We start from the raw sequence: 17,211 nt of genomic DNA, 5'->3' as shown, positions 1-17,211 counted from the left end.
AGCGAGGAGATGATGGTGAGTGAGGTATTGGGATTTTGGTTAATTGTCAGATATGTTCTTCTTAGACAGCCAAGGCAGAAGAGGCATCGCGAGGTTCACCTTTGCCTCACTCTTCCTCCTCCTCTGCTGTTTGTCTGATAACTGTCAGCAAGGTCAGTTTTCTGGTAATAGGTAATGTTTGCAGCATGCAGAACACCACCAGATTCTGAAGGCCACTCAGGGAGGTACTGTAGAGCTCCCCCAGAGCCGTCCAGACATTGGAACTATTATTTCAATAATATGGCTATCATTGCTTGTATGCTGTGCACATACATGTGCCTTGTGAACCAGCGCCATGCATCATGCCATCAGTGGATAACCCTTATGTCCAATAAGCAACACCTGGTTTGTCATGGTGTCTTAAATGTAGTTCACTCTGTAAAGTCTTGCTGGATTTAAAGTGGATCATTTGTTACTGCACCCAGATCTGGGAGCAACTGGTTCGCACAGAAGTCTGGAAATCTGGATCAATTCCTTTGCCACATGCTGTGTGGCATCATGTTGCATTTTTCAAATTTGAACAACCCTGGAAAGCTCTTGTAGAATTGTAGTAATATTCAGAGGAAATCCACCAGCAATTGGGGTTAGGGGGCTGAGGGGGACTGCTTAACAATTGTTTAGATGTGCAAGGTTGAGAGAAGGTGTCGGCTGGAATGTGGACCTCCAAAAAGCAGACCTTGTATTAAATCAGCATTACTTGCTGATGCATGTCAAGATGTATTTGGTTTGCAAGGTATCAGCAGACAGTGGGTGCACACGTGTAGATCTTATTACAATTCTACAAGGGTTTGGTGCTTTCCAGGGTCATTCAAAGTTGCAAAACTCAACAAGGAGTGATTCAGCATATACTGAAGGACTTGATACCATATGCCTGATGTGTTATATAAAGGAGATTGAGTTGTCCATTTGTGAGAAAGAAGGATTTTAAAAATTTTATTCAGTGCAATTACTAGTAACATTATAATCTCATCAATTAATCACTATTTTTAATGATATATTGATATGGCAGAGTGTGCATACTTTGCCTGTAATTTTTGCACCAAAAGCATATGCCCATTGTTCTCTTGCACCTGCTACACCACGTTATTATTGTTCCATACTGTCAATTACTGTCAATTATACCTCCAGCTGTGAATTCACTTCACCCTGCTGACTGCTTTGCATAAACTGAAAGAACAAAATGCTCAGTAAAACAGGTGGAAAATTCAAGATACACGTGTGGTTTGTGTCAATAGTTTGAGGTTTGTACTTCTGTTGCAGCTTTATCTTTCATTCAGGTACTTCCCCTAAAGTCTTGTGCATGCATTCACCCTGCCTTGACACTGCCTCTCTCCCAACAGATTTTCCATTTATCGCTTTTACCTTTTATTGATTTCTCCTTCCCTTCTTGTGCTTGATCAGTCAGTCACTTTCACAGCTTATCACCTCTGCAACTGTCTTGGGGATAGATTTATTTTTTATGGAGTTCCAATTGAAGTTCTATCCTTCACACTTCAGATCCACAATCCACCACAGAACAGGGATGTCCTAGATGTTCAAAGCTCCTCAAACTCCTTATCACTACTTCCTGAGATGCATAATCAGTGCTACAGTGCTGCCACATGAACAGTTTTCACTTCACCTCTACTGACACAGTCATAAATCTGTCCTGCTGTGCAGATTCATTTCCTCCTCTGCCACTTCAAATTTATTAACCAAAAAACACTTCTTTCCCTTTCCGGTGCTACTGATCATGCCCTACTCTCATTTCAAATGTTATACTCTTCAGATTACTCCCCGAGCAGTGTGCAAATTGGCATAGGGACATGAGAATAAGGGGGTAAACATGTGGCTAAAAGAGTGGTGTGGGAAAGAGGCATTCCTTTTGATGGAGCTCTGGCAACAGTGTTGGAACAGGATGGATCTTTACTGCTGGGATGGTATCCACCTGAACTGAGCTGGGACCAATATTCTAGTGAAAAGGGTAAATAGGCTGGTCAACAGGACGTTAAACTAGAAAGTGCGGGGGGAGGGGCAGAGAATGGAAGGGTAAAACACCCCCCAGTGGGGAACAAAACAGCATGTTAATATCTGTAGGGGTGGATTGAACTGTGTGGAAACATAATTTAAAAATAAGGTAAATGAGCTTGTGGCTCAGATTGAAATTGGCAGATATGACATGGTGGGCCTCACTGAGACATCGCTGCAAGGGGTCAGGATTGGGAACTGAATATTCAACGATATACATCTTATCGAAAAGATAGGCAGGTGGGCAGAGACGGTGGGGTTGCCTTATTAGTAAGAAAGTAAATTAAATCAATATAAGAAATGAAGTAGAGTCAGATGGCGTAGAATCTGTGTGGGTAAAGGTGAAGAACCACAAGGCTAAAGAAAACCATAGTTGGAATTACGTGCACGCCTCCAAATAGTTGTCAGGAGCTAGGGTGCAAGATACACCAGGAGACAGAAAATGTGTGTAAGAAAGGCAAAGTCACAGTGATCATGGAGGACTTCAGTATGCAGGTGGAGTGGGAAAATTAATTGGTAATGGATTGCAAGATAAGGAATTTGTAGAATGTTTAGAAGATGACTTTTTGGAGCAGCTTGTGGTGGAGCCCACTAGGGAATAAGGCAGTACTGGATTTAGTGATGTGCAATGAGGCAGACTTGATAAGAGAGCTTAAGGTGAAGGAACCCTGAGGAGGCAGTGATCACAATATGATTGAATTTACTCTGCAATTCGTGAAGGAAAAGATGGAATCAGAGGTAATGGTAATACAGCTGAATAAAGGCAACTACAGAGGCATGAGGGAAGAGCTGGGCAGAATTGACTGGGAGAGAAGCCTAGCAGGAAAGACAGTGGAATAGCAATGGCAGGAATTTCTAGGAGTAATTCAGGAGACACAGCAAACATTCATCCCTAGGAAAAAGCTACATGGTACAGGGAAGATGAGGCAAATAGGGAAGTCAGGGATAGCATAACAGCAAAAGAGAAAGCATATAATGTGGCGAAGGGCATTGGGAAACCAGAGGACTGGGAAACTTACAAAGACCAACAGAGGGCAACAAAAAAGAAATAAGGAGGAAGAAGATTGAATATGAGGGCAAGCTAGCCAGTAATAAAAAGGAGGACTGTAAGAATTTCTTTTGACATACAAATGGCAAAAGAGGGGGAAATGTCGACATTGGACCACTGGAAAATGACCCTGGAGAGATAGTAGTGGGGAACAGGAAATGGCCGAGGAACTGAATAATTATTTTGCATCAGTCTTTCCAGTGGAAGACATGAGTAATATCCCCAAAAGTTCAAGAGAGTCGGGGGTAGAGCTGAGTATGGTGGCCATCACCAAGGTGAAGGCGCTAGAAAAACTGAATGGCCTGAAGGTGGACAAGTCACCTGGACCGCACCCCAGAATTCTTCTTCACGGCTTCATCAAAGGGAGATCGTACTTCACAAATGTGTTAGAATTTTTTGAGGAAATAACAAGCAGCGTATTACCAAGGAGGGCCAAAGGATGTTATCAACTGACTTCCAGAAGGCCTTTGACAAGGTGCCACACAGGAGGCTGCTGAGTAAGATAAGGGACCATGGTGTTAGAGGCAGGGTACTGGCATGGATAGAACATTGGCTATATGGCTGAAAGCAGAAAGTGGGGTTAAAAGGGTCTTTCTCAGGATGACAGCTGGTGACAAGTGGTGTCCAACAAGGGTCAGTGTTGGGGACCACAACTTTTCACTTTATACACTAATGATCTAGATGTTGGAACTGAGCGCATTCTGGCTAGGTTTGCAGATGATGCAGAGATAGGTAGAGGGACACATAGTATTGATGATGCAGGGAGGCTGCTGAAGGATTTGGACAGGTTAGGAGACTGGGCAAAGAAGTGGCAGATGGATTACAATGTGGGAAAGTGTGACATCATGCATTTTGGTTAGAAGAGAAGCATGGACTGTTTTCTAAGTGGCGAGAAATTTCTAAAGTCTGCAGTGCAAAGAGACGTGGGAGTTCTAGTCCAGGATTCTCTCAAGATGAACTTGCAGGTTGACTTGGAAGACAAATGCAACTTTTGGCATTTATTTTGAGAGGACTTGAATATAAAAGCAAGGTCTGGTCAGGTCACATTTACAGTATTGTGCGCAGTTTTGGGTCCCATATCTGAGGAAAGATGTACTGGCCCTGGAGCGGGCTCAGAGGAGGTTCACAAGAATGGTCCCAAGAATGAAAATTTTAATATTGAGGAAAGTTTGAGCACTTTGGGTCTATACTCGATGGAGTTTAAAAGGATGAGGGGGGATCTAATTGAAACTCTCAGAATACTGAGTGGCCTGGACAGAGTGAATGTTGGGAAGATGTTTCCATTGGTAGGAGAGACTAGGACCTGACAGCACACCCTGAGAGTAAAGGGAAGATCTTTTAGAATGGAGATAAGGAGAAACTCCTTCAGTCAGAAAGTGGTGAATCTATGGAATTCACTGCCACAGAAGGTTGTGAAGGCCAAATCATTCAGTATATTTAAGACAGAGATAGATAGGTTCTTAATTGTCAAGGGGATCAATGGTACTGGGGAGAAAACGGGAGAATGAGGTTGAGAAACTTATCAGCCATGGTTGAATGGCGGAGCAGACTCGATGAGCTAAATGGCCTACTTTTGCTCCTATATGCCTTATGGTCTTTCACCAAGCTAAAAGCAATTACATTTATAATTTATCCCAGTTCTGATGCAAGGTTATAGTCTGAAATTTATTATCCCTACATGGTATAGGCTTGTTCTTGGATTTGGCATAACAGGAATATATATCATGTAATTGCAAGGGAATGTTGGGGAATCAAATCATCTTAGTCAGGCTTGGTATGTTTCTCAGTGGCAGAATGCGACAGAGAAACAAAACATGAAAGGAAGAACTGCATTTAAAATGGAAAATTTTGATGCAAATCATACTGTTTTATTGTGAATCGTAAGATTTCTTTTGCTACAAGTTTGTTTTCCAGTGTCTACTTGGAGTCCATGTTAATGAATGTACTGTGTAGTTTCACCTTTGCATTCCATCCTTTTGTATGAATGATCAACATAATCAGAGCACAATGGAATAATAAAACAAAGAACTGTGAATGCTGGAAATCTGAACCCTGGACAGAAATTGTTGATTGCTGGAGAAACTCAACAGGTCTGACAACATCTATGGAGAGAAAACATAGTTAATGTTTCAAGCCCAGTGATACTTTTTCAGAATTGATGATAACTAGAGAAAGATGGTATCTATGCTGAAGAGAGAGGGTGAATTGGAATGGGGGAAAGGAGTGAGCTAAGAGGCAAAGATGGAATCGTGAGAAAAAAAGAACGACAGGGAAACAAAGGTGTGGATGATTGTATGTTAGGGAGAAAGAACAGTTTATAATAGGGACAAAGAGTGCGTGAAAATGGGTTGATGGTGACTTGTGCTGAAAGCAGCCCAGGTCACGTCAGGGCCTGGGGTGTGCAGGTGGCTAATGGACATAGAAAAAGGTGTTCAGGTTCTAAATTTATTGAACTGGATATTGAGACCTGACAGCTACAGGGTTGTTCGATGGAAAATGAGATGCTGTTCTTCCAGTTTAGGCTGAACCTTGCTAGAGCACTGCAGCAGATTCAAGACAGAAATGCTGGCCAGGGAACATGGCGGTGTGTTGAACTGGCAGGCAACAGGAAGCTCGAGGTCATTCCTAGCAACAGAACTTAGGTGCTCCCCAAAGCAATCACTCAGTCTGCGTTTCATCTCCCCAGGGTAGCAGAGACCACATTGTGATTGCAAATACAGTCGACTTGATTAAGTGAAGCGCAGATAAGTTGCTGCTTCACCTAGGTGGTGTGTCTGGGTCCTTGGATAGCAAGAAGGGAGGAGGTAACTGTGCAAGTGTTGCACCAGAGTACAATGGCATTGTGTTAAAATTAATTTTATGTGTATCGAGTTGTAACTTTCAGAGCACACTCAGTTCAAGAGTGACTAGGTGGCAACATTTGATTTTATCCAGCAACAGATGAGGAGTTTATCGCAGAGTCTTCAATTGGTCATTCAATAGTTCAGAGGTCAATGAACAGGAGTTCAAAGGAGACAGACAGTGAAAAATATCAATAAGTATATGAGACAGAGTTCACTCCATATTAGGTGTGCTGACTTTTAGTTGGAAGGAAGGCAGCTGAAATACATAGTTTCTGTGTGAGTGAGGCTTTGTGAGGAGCTGAGGGCAGAAAATGTCTCTGTTCACTTAAAACTCAGGCCAAGTTATTGGCATTAGGAGACAGCTGCTTGATGCAGGGAAGGTTCTAGAGAAGTTCTAGAAGTTGTGGCGGCTGAGAAGAAGCCAGGTGTTACTATTAGGTCAGTACAGCCTAAAGTGGGTTAGAAAAGCCTGTAAATAATACTTACTGTACAACTGAGCAAGATTAGAGCTCAGGGAATAAAACGTAGAAAACATCTAGCTCAGCAAAGTTAGCTATCCACAGAAAAGCTGGCATTATAACATTGAATAAATACTGGAGTGAAGTTTTTGGAGTTCAGGGCAGGGTAGAGACCCAGGAAAGGATGGTGATCAACGAGAACGAGAACAGTCACTGAGGCAGCATGTGACAGAACAGTTTGTGGGAGGAAGTTCCAAGGTTAGATTGCTAAAAGTGAAAAATTGTAATCTCTTGCGTTGCTAAGTGAGATTTGATGACCCACAGTATCGTTCATGTCTGGGGACTTAGTAAGAAATCAGTGGGATCTGCATTATTTACATTTACTATTTGATATATGCTGTGAAGTGTTTGATCAGATTATATTGCTCATATTTAACATGTTAATTCTGCATTTTAAAAATAAATCATACACGTATTATAGATTGTATTACCAGTTTGCATAGTGAAATACTGTTGTTTGTTGAAAACCAGGGAATCTTGTGGCTTTATTTCCCTGTTTAATCATCTGGATCTCACATTTGGTCTACTTCTTTTAAAAAAAACTAGACTGGGAGTTTGTGATCTTGTCTGAAATCATAACAACATAATGATAATGAAGTATGCTGATGTTACAGTTTTTGCAGTTCTCACAAGGAATAACAATGTAAACATACAAATTCAATCGTCAAGTTCATTAAATGGTGTGATTACAATTCTCTTAATGACTGAAAACAAGAAAAATAATACCTACTTATTAGAGGAAACGGTCAGTTAATGATATTGTTTATTTGGGAATTTTTAATATTGCTTTGAAGTGTTACTCAATAGATGTATCTAGGCAACAAAATAGATGATAAGCTGAATTTGAGGCATTAGTGAAGAATTTGAGAGCTAAAGGACAGTCACAATTATACTACTTCAGAGAATTAAAATCCATTCATTAAGATCCTACAATCTTGAAACTGTAACAGACAGCTGTAGGTGAAAGTGCTGTCTTTTCTGGATGTCTTGTCCAATACAGTTGTCTTAGGAATGCAGACTCTACAGAGGTGTTTGAACCAAGCAGCAAGGGTATTTGATGAACAGTTCTTTGTTGACAAAATCTGCTCTTGAAGAACATTGACAAAATTAGAGAGTCCTGAAAAATGAGAATCACCCCTTGTCTCTGTTACTGTTGGATGCATTCAGAGAGAATGCTACATTCGCTCAGATGCAGGATATATGGCTCCCAAACTTACTTATGCCCTTCTTCATAAGATCCCTTGACTGGAATTTGATTTTTGACGAGAATATTCACCCAGGCTGTGACAAACTGATTATTTTAATGCATTAAAATAAGTTCTTTAATTCATATTTTAATTAAGATATATCACTGTGATAGGGTACTTTTCTTTCATTATTACGATTCATATGTATACAGTTCTTTTAGTGAATGTGCAATGCATCAGAAGGTATTTCCATAAGGAGGATAATTGACATTGAATTGAAATGAAATGTTGATACTGGAAGGGGAGGTTAACGATAAACTAGATGAGGTATATTTATATGTAAGTATTTCGAACCAGGGCGGGTCAATAGGCTATGAAGAAGGGTCACTGGAGCTGAAACATTAGCTCTGATTTCTTTCCACTGATTCTGCTAGACTTGGAGTTTCTGCAGTAATTTCTGTTTTTGTTTCTGATTTCTAGCATCCATTTGTTTACTAAAAAGGTGTTGCTTCTATTTGTTGAATTATTATTGCTGTTCATATTTGCAGACACTTAAGGGCAAAGATGAAGAAGCTGGACTAAAGGAAGGCAAGTTTTTCGTAGTTTATTTGAGGGATGTGGTTGTTGCATGCCAGCCAGCCAGCATTTATTGCCTGTCCCCAGGTGCCCTTGAGAAGGTGGTGGTGAGCTGCCTTCTTGACCCTCTGCAGTCTACTTGCTGTGGGTTGACCCAAAATGCCATTTTGGGAGGGAATTCCAGCGTTTTGACCCAGTGACAGTGAAAGAACAGTGATATATTTCCAAGTCAGGATAGAACATAGAACATAGAACAGTACAGCACTGAACAGGCCCTTCAGCCCACGATGTTGTGCCGACCACTGATCCTCATGTATGCACCCTCAAATTTCTGTGACCATATGCATATCCAGCAGTCTCTTATATGTTCCCAATGACCTTGCTTCCACAACTGCTGCTGGCAACGCATTCCATGCTCTCACAACTCTCTGTGTAAAGAACCCGCCTCTGATATCCCCTCTATACTTTCCTCCAAGCAGCTTAAAACTATGACCCCTCGTGTTAGCCTTTTCTGCCCTGGGAAATAGTCTCTGGCTATCAACTCTATCTATGCCTCTCATTATCTTGTATACCTCAATTAGGTCCCCTCTCCTCCTCCTTTTCTCCAATGAAAAGAGTCCGAGCTCAATCAACCTCTCTTCATAAGATAAGCCCTCCAGTCCAGGCAGCATCCTGGTAAACCTCCTCTGAACCCTCTCCAAAGCATCCACATCTTTTCTATAATAGGGCGACCAGAACTGGACGCAGTATTCCAAGTGCGGTCTAACCAAAGTTTTATAGAGCTGCAACAAGATCTCACGACTCTTAAACTCAATCCCCCTGTTAATGAAAGCCAAAACACCATATGCTTTCTTAACAACCCTGTCCACTTGGGTGGCCATTTTATGGGATCTATTTATCTGCACACCAAGATCTCTCTGTTCCTCCAAACTGCCAAGAATCCTATCCTTAATCCTGTACTCAGCTTTCAAATTCGACCTTCCAAAATGCATCACCTCACATTTATCCAGGTTGAACTCCATCTGCCACCTCTCAGCCCATCTCTGCATCCTGTCAATGTCCCGCTGCAGTCTACAACAGCCCTCTATACTGTCAACAACACCTCCAACCTTCGTGTCGTCTGCAAACTTGCTGACCCATCCTTCAATTCCCTCATCCAAGTCATTAATAAAAATTACAAACAGTAGAGGCCCAAGGACAGAGCCCTGTGGAACACCACTCACCACTGACTTTCAGGCAGAATATTTTCCTTCTACTACCACTCGCTGTCTTCTGTTAGCCAGCCAATTCTGTATCCAGACAGCTAAGTTCCCCTGTATCCCATTCCTCCTGACCTTCTGAATGAGCCTTCCATGGGGAACCTTATCAAATGCCTTGCTGAAGTCCATATACACCACATCCACAGCTTGACCCTCATCAACTTGGTGGTGAGGATGGTGAGTGACAGGGAGGGGAACTTGGAGGTGGTGGTTTTCTCACCTATCTGCTGCCTTTGTCCTTCTAGATGGAAGTTGTAAGTTTGGAAGGTACTGTCTGAGGATCTGCGGTGCATCTTATAGATAGCACACACTGCTGCTACTAAGCCTTGGTTGTGCAGTGAATGGATGTTTGTGGATGCAGTGCCAGTCAAGCAGGCTGCTTTGTCTTGGATGGTGTCAAGCTTTTAATGTATTATTGGGGCTGCATTCATCCAGACAAGTGGGAAGTATTCCATCACACCCCTGACTGTGCCTTGTAGATGGTGGACAGGTATTGAGGAGTCAGGAAGTGAGTTACTCTCTGCAGAATTCCTAGCTTCTGCCCTGCACTTGTAGCCACTGTGTTTATGTGGTGAGTCTAGTGGAGTATCTGGTCACTGATAACATCACTGAATTCTCTCACTATCAACATCCTGGGGGTTAACACTGTTGAATGCCAAGGGGTGGTGCTTAGATTGTCTCATACCAGTGATGGTCATAGTCTGGCATTTGTGTGGCACGAATGTCACTTGCCACTTGTCAGCCCAAGCCTGGATATTGTCCAGATCTTGTTGCATTTGAACATGGACGACTTTAGTATCTGAGGAGTCGCAAATGGTGCTGAATATTGTGCAATCATTGTTGAACATCCCCAATTCTGACCTTATGATGGAGGGAAGGTCATTGATGAAAGAGCTGAAGATTGTTGGGCTGAGGAACACCGCCCTGAGGAATTCCTGCAATGATGTCCTGGAGCTGAAATGATTGACCTCAAACAATCATGACCATCTTCCTATGTGTCAGGTAGAATTCCATCCACTGGAGAGTTTGCCCCCTGATACCCATTGATCCCATTTTACGAGAGTTCCTTGATGCCACACCCGGTCGAATGCAGCTTTGTCATCGAGGGCTGTCACTGACACATTACCTCTGGAATTTAGCTTTTTTGTCTATGTTTGAACCAAGGCTGTAATGAGGTCAGGAGCTGAGTGGCCCTGGCAGAACCCAAACTGGGCATCACTAAGCAGGTTATTTCTGAGCAGGTCCTGTTGATAGCGCTCTTGATGATACTTTCTATCACTTTACCGATGATCGAGAGTGGACTGATGAGGTGGTAATTGGCTGAACTGGATTTGTCCTGCTTTTTATGTACAGGATATATTTGGGAAAGTCTCCAGATTGTTGGGTATATGCCAGTGTTGTAACTATACTGGAACAGCTTGGCTAAGGTAGCGACAGGTTCTGAAGCAGAAGCATTCAGTACTATTGCCGATTTGTTATCAGGGCCTGTAGCCTTTGCAGTATACAGTGTCTCCAACTGTTCCTTGATATCACGTGGAGTGAATCGAGTTGGTTGAAGATTGGTATCTGTGATGCTGGGGACCACTGGAGGAGGTCGGCATTTCTGGCTGAGATTGCTGCAAAAGCTTCATCTTATCTTTTGCACTGATGTGCTGGGCTCTTCCATCACTGAGGATGGGGATATTTGTGGTGCCTCCTCTTCCAACAAGTTGTTCAATCATCCACCACCAATCACGACTGGATGTGGCAGGACTGCAGAGCTTAGATTTGATCCGTTGGGTGTGGGATTGCTTAGCTCTGTCTATCACTTGTTGCTTATGCTGTTTGGTAGCTTCACAAGGTTGACACCTCATTTTCAGGTATGCCTGGTACCACTCCTGGCATGCCCTCCTGCATTCTTCAATGAACCGTGGTTGATCCCCTAGCTTGTTGGTAGTGGTTGAGCGGGGGATATGCTGAGCCATGAGGTTATGGTTTGTGTTGGAGTACAATTCTGCTGCTGTTGATGGCCCACAGTGCTTATTGATGCCCAGACTTGAGTTACTAGATCTGTTCGTATCTGTCCCATTTAGTACGGTGATAGTGCCACACAACACGACGGAGGTTATTCTCACTGTGAGGTAGTCACTTTTGCTGATACTGTCACGTACAGATACAACTGTTGGTTCTTTCACCACCTGGCGCAGACTCAGTCTGATTGCTATGTCCTTTAGGACGCGACTAGCTCCAACAGTTGAGGGAGGATGGTATGAGGTAATCAGCAGGAGGTTTCCTTGCCTATGTTCAACGTGAAGCCATGACACTTCATAGGGTCTGGAGCCAATGTTGAGGACTCCCAGAACAATTCCCTCTCGAACTGAATACCACTGTCATGCCACCTCTGCTGGGTCTGTCCTGCCAGTGAGGCAGGACATATCCAGGGATGGCGATGGTGGCGTCTAGGACGTTGTCTGTAAGGTATGATTCCATGAGTATGACTATGTCAGACTGTTGCTTAACTAGTCTGTGAGACATTTCTCCCAATTTTGGCATTAATCCCCAGATGTTAGAAAGGACGGCTTTGCAGGGCCGACACGGATGTTTCTGTTGTTGTCTTTTCCAGTGCCTAGGTTGCTTCTAGGTGATCCGTCTGGTTTCAATTCTTTGAGACTTGTAGCGATTGGTACAACTGAATGGCTTGCTCGGCCATTTCACAGGGCAATTGAGAGTCAGCCACATGCTGTGGATCTGGAATTGCATGTAAGCCAGACTACATGAGGATGGCAGATTTCCTTCCCTGAAGGATATTAGTGAACCAGATGGGTTTTTCTGACAATCGACAGTGATTTCATGGTGATCAGTAGATTCTTAATTCCATATTTCTTTCTGTGGATGGTGAGAATGAGGAAAGTAGTTAAAAGGATTGTGTAGCTGAGTGGTATATTGAGGATGGTATTGCTCAGATCCGGTACTGTTGGATGAGTTGCTCCCTCCACATTCAGACGATTAGTATATTGGAAGTTCATGCTGCTTCTGTTCTTCCTTGCCTTACTACAGCATTTTCTCTTTGTCCAACATTTTGTGTTACCCAGGAGGAGGAAATAGGAATGTATTAGTGCTAGGGACGTATAATTACAGGGATAGGTACTGTTCACTGTAGAAGTGAGCTTGACTTCTGGAGGTTGTGACAAGGTTGACAACATCTCTTTGCGGCTGGGGAGGAGGGATCCTGTTTTTGCTGTCCATGTTGGTACTAATGACATTTATGGGTCTAGAAAGGAGGGTCTGCTGAAAGACTTTGAACAATTCAGAGCTATACTAAAAAGCTAAACCTCCAAGGTAATAATTTCTACCTGAACCACAGGGAAAATTAAGTCAAGGAGTTAAATGTATAGCTCAAACGTTGATGTGGGAGGAATAGGTTTCAATTTGTATAGCCCTGGCACCAGTGTAGATGGGAACTGTTCTTGCAGGACTTCAACTGCGCTTAGACCAGAGCCCGAGTGATTCAAATACTCAGGGCCTTATAGAGAGGGCTTTATGTGAAATAAACAGTTGGGAGGGAGTGGGGTGGGGTTAAGAGTGTTCAGGAGAATGGAAATGTAGGTTTACCAAGCAAAACAATGTGGTACGATTGCAGTACATTTATTTAAAGTAGTGATACACAGAGTGGAACAGGAAGGGACAGAGAGTGCAAACATAGAAATGTAGCAGCAAATTGGGTCAAAGAGCAAAATTAATGGCTCTTCAATGCATGTTGTATTCAGAATAATACAAATAAATTAATGGCACAAACAGAGGTCAACATGTGAAATCATTCTGGAGACATGGTTACGAAGACAGCAAAGCTCAGAACCAAAATATTCAGCGGCTGTGAATTTTTGAAAGGAAAGGTAGGAGGGGACAGGTGATGGAGTTGCTTTGTTAGTATGAAATGGATTAAGTATGTAGGAACAAATTGTCCTGGATCGAAAGATGTAGAATCCATATGAATGGTGATAAGAATTAATAAGGGGAAGAGAGACTGGTGGGAATGTACGATAAGCCTCTAACAGTAGCTTTTCATTAGGACAGGGAATCAACCAGGAAACAATGACAGCATGTAAAATAGGTAGAACATTGATCATGAATGACGTTAATTTTCATGTGGAGACGTAGAAAAAATTCAGTGTGTATTCAAAACAGTTTTCCAACTATCTGTTGTGGGTCAAACGGAGATCAGGATATTTTGGTTCTGGTGATTTATAATTAGGCAAATTTAATAAATGATGTCACAGCAGATAATCCATGTTAATCATAACATGGTAGAATTAAGCATTCATTTTGAGAGTGAGAAACTTTAGTTGGGAACAACTGTGCTAAACTTAAATAAGGATAATTATATTGGAGTTGACTAGAAAATTGGTTCAGCAGAAAAAATAATTGAAGAAGAATTCAAGGAGGGGAAAAACATGAATGGTTAACTAAGGAAGTTAAGGATACTATCACATTGAAAGTGAAAACACATGATGTGGCAACGATTAGTATAAGCAAGATGATTGAGAAAGTTGTGAAAGCCAAAAGATGACCAAAAATATATATAAAAAGGGAGAAAATAAACTTTGAGGGTAATCTAGTAAGTAATATAAAAATGAGCATTTGGACAGGGACAGTAAATCAGGAATCAATGAGGGCATGTAAAAAAAGATGTGGATGAGCACTTGAATGGTGCCTCAACATTTAAGGCTATAGGCCAAGTGTTGAAAAATGAGATGAATGTAGGTAAGTTGGTGCAGAGTTGATTGCCAGAAGGACCTCTTAAGTGCTGTGTGACTCTAAAGTAAATAAAGAGATAAGAAAGCCAAGTGAACATAGGCCCCTGAGAGAATTAGGCTGGAAATAATAATGGGGAACCAGGAATTGGCACAGGAGTTGAATAAATACTTTGCATGAATCTTCGTGGTAGACAGCATGAATACCATTTCAAAATATTACCTAATCAACAGAAAGGGGAAGGAAGTAAAGACAATAACTATCTCAAGAGAAAAAGCACAAGGGAAAGCAATGGAGCTAAAGGCCAATACGTCATCTAGACCTGATGGGTTGTGTCCTTCGATTTTAGAAGAAATAGCTAAAGAGATAGTGGAAGCACTTGTAGTAATCTTCCAAGAGTCCTTGGATACTGGAAATGTTGTAGACCATTGGAAAAATACCAATGTAATGCCTTTCTTCAAAAAGGATGGGAAACAAAGGACAGGGAACTGACTATAGGCCAGTTAGCATAGCATCTGGCATTGAGAAAATGTTAATATTGATAATAAAGGATGTAATAGCACAGCATTTAGAAATACATACTTTATCAAGAAGAGCCAATATGGCTTCATGAAGAGAAATTTATTAAAACTTATTTAATTTATTACTATTCTTTTAGCAGGTTACAAACAGATACAGGGGAACCTGTAATATATTTGGATTTCCAAAAGGTGTTTGATGAGGTACTTCATATGTGGCTACTTAATAACAGAAAAGCACAAGGTATTGGGGAAGTATATTGGAATTGATAGAGGTTTGGCTTCTTAGGGGTGGGTTGGGTAGTTAAGTAAGTGAGTTTGGTAAGAAATCTCACCAAGCCTTGTAGCACGAAGCCCTCTAAAAAACTGAAAATAAAAGGTATAATCCCCACAATTCTACCAGGTTATCAAGCTGCTCAGTTGTTAAAGAGAGATAACTGGTGGAAGTTTAACAGATATACAAGCAGGTTAAGTGAGTGGGCACAAACACGGCAGATGGAATATAATTTTGGAAAATGATAATGATCTACTTTGGTAGGAAGAATAGAAGAGATGAGTGTTTATCAAGCGGAGAGAGATTATAGCAAGTTGCATTTAGAAGGATTTAGGGTTCTTGTGTGTGAATCACAAAAATACTAGCATATAAATTCAGCAGGTAATAGGAAGGCAAAAGAACTGTTGACCTTTATTTCAAAGGAAATGCAGTATAAAAATAGGGAAGTATTGCTAAAACTATACAGGGCACGCATCAGACCACAGCTGGAAGACTGTTTATAGTTTTAGTTCCCCTATCTGAGGAAATACTAGCATTGGAAGCAATCCAGAGAAGGTTCACTAGGTTGATCCTGGACATGGAGGGATTTTCTTATGAAGGGAAGTTGAGAAGGTTAGGCCTATATTCATTGAAGTTTAGGAGAATGAGAGGAGATCTTATTGAAATGTACAAGATTCTTAGGGGGCTTGAAAGGGTGGATGAGGCAAGGTTGTTTTCCCTTGTGGGACAGTCTAGGATCAGAGAGCATAATCTCAGAATAAGGGATGATTTAAGAGTGATCAGGAGGAATTTTCTCTCTTGAAAGGTAGTGAATCTGTAGAATATTTTTAACATAGAGGGTTGTTGGGGCTATATTATTAAGTAGCTTCAAGGCTGAGATAGAGAGATTTTTAATATAACGAAATCAAGGGTTTATGGGAAAAAGGCAGGAAAATGAAGCTGAAGAATATCAGATCGGCTTTGATCTCATTAAATGATGGAGCAGACCTGATGGGCCAAATAGCCTAGTTCTACTCCTACCCGTTATAGTCTTATAATGAATTGGCAACAGCAGATTCCTCAGTGCAGCAAAATATACATCATGAGACTGGAAACAGCCAGGGGTGGATGATAGAGTTTTTCAAGTAAGGTTTTGGTGGTGGCCTGGCCTTCATGGGGAGGCCTGTTCTGCAGCTGTACTGAACTTTTTCTGACAGGATTCATGATCCATGTCTAGACAGAAGATCCCAGTCACTGAGTAATCAGCCTGTAACCTGATGACCTAAGTAGAACAAATACAGCACAGATGACTGGTGTAGGATGAATGAAGAATGACAACTGCTAGAAAACACAGATTTGCATGGTTTGCTGTCTGTGGTCACAATTAAGCTGTACATTCAGCGAGTGCAAACTCTTCTCATTTGAGGAACAGGCAGAGCACTGGCAGTGCAATTCAAGCTATTCTCCCTGGGACCCAAGAGAAATTTTTAATATGACAAAGCCTAATCCTGTTATGTATCTAAATTTGTAACCTTGCTAATGGAACACTATACAGAAAAGTGAAAGATGCCACAATTCACCTAGTGGGCAAATGTATCAGATATCACGTCAGTTGTTGCGGAAAACCATTTAACCCAGGAGTCATACCAACGTTTTAGCATCATACAAACACAAAATATTAACAGAAGTAGGCCATGTGTCTGCCAAGTCTGCTGCATCATTCACAGTGATCATGTCTGATTTCAACTTCCAGATCCACTTTTGGACCCACACTTTGTGTTCCTTTCTTCCCTGTGCAAATGAGTACAAAAATAGAATGATAAGGCAGATTAATGTGTTGCTGGAAAAATGGTGCACGAACAAGGGCTTTAGATACCTGGGACATTGGAACTGGCTCTGGGGAGCATGGAACCTGTGCAAGCTCATGGTTTACACTTGAACAGAACTGGGACGGAGTCTCTTGTGAAATATTTTGCTTGTGTTATTGCGAGAGCTTTGAACCAAGTTGGCAGGCATGTGAGAACCAAGAGAAAAGTGCTAGAGTTCACAAAATACATGGACAAACAGATACCACTCATAAGGGTGATAATATAATAGCTGAAGTTGGAGTAAGGGATAAAGTAATTCAATTTGAATCAAACTTGCTGTGCATGTTTGCTATTGGAATTCCAGCTTATTTAATTCCTGGACAAGTCAGATCCCAGACAGGAACCTTGCTTGACAAATCCTATT

At 41.7% G+C, this 17,211-nt stretch overlaps 1 long non-coding RNA gene across 2 annotated transcripts in view; it reads right to left on the bottom strand.

Moving 5' to 3' along the window:
• The window catches only part of LOC125460426 (uncharacterized), a 42,677-nt gene that overhangs the window by 16,655 nt on the left and 8,811 nt on the right, over positions 1-17,211 (bottom strand). The window lies entirely within an intron of this gene.

The sequence above is a fragment of the Stegostoma tigrinum genome, chromosome 11 (assembly GCF_030684315.1).
Source record: "Stegostoma tigrinum isolate sSteTig4 chromosome 11, sSteTig4.hap1, whole genome shotgun sequence".
NCBI classification, from domain to species: Eukaryota; Metazoa; Chordata; class Chondrichthyes; order Orectolobiformes; family Stegostomatidae; genus Stegostoma; species Stegostoma tigrinum.
Note: the sequence above shows the minus strand (reverse complement) of the source record. Positions and strands in the feature narration are given on the sequence as shown.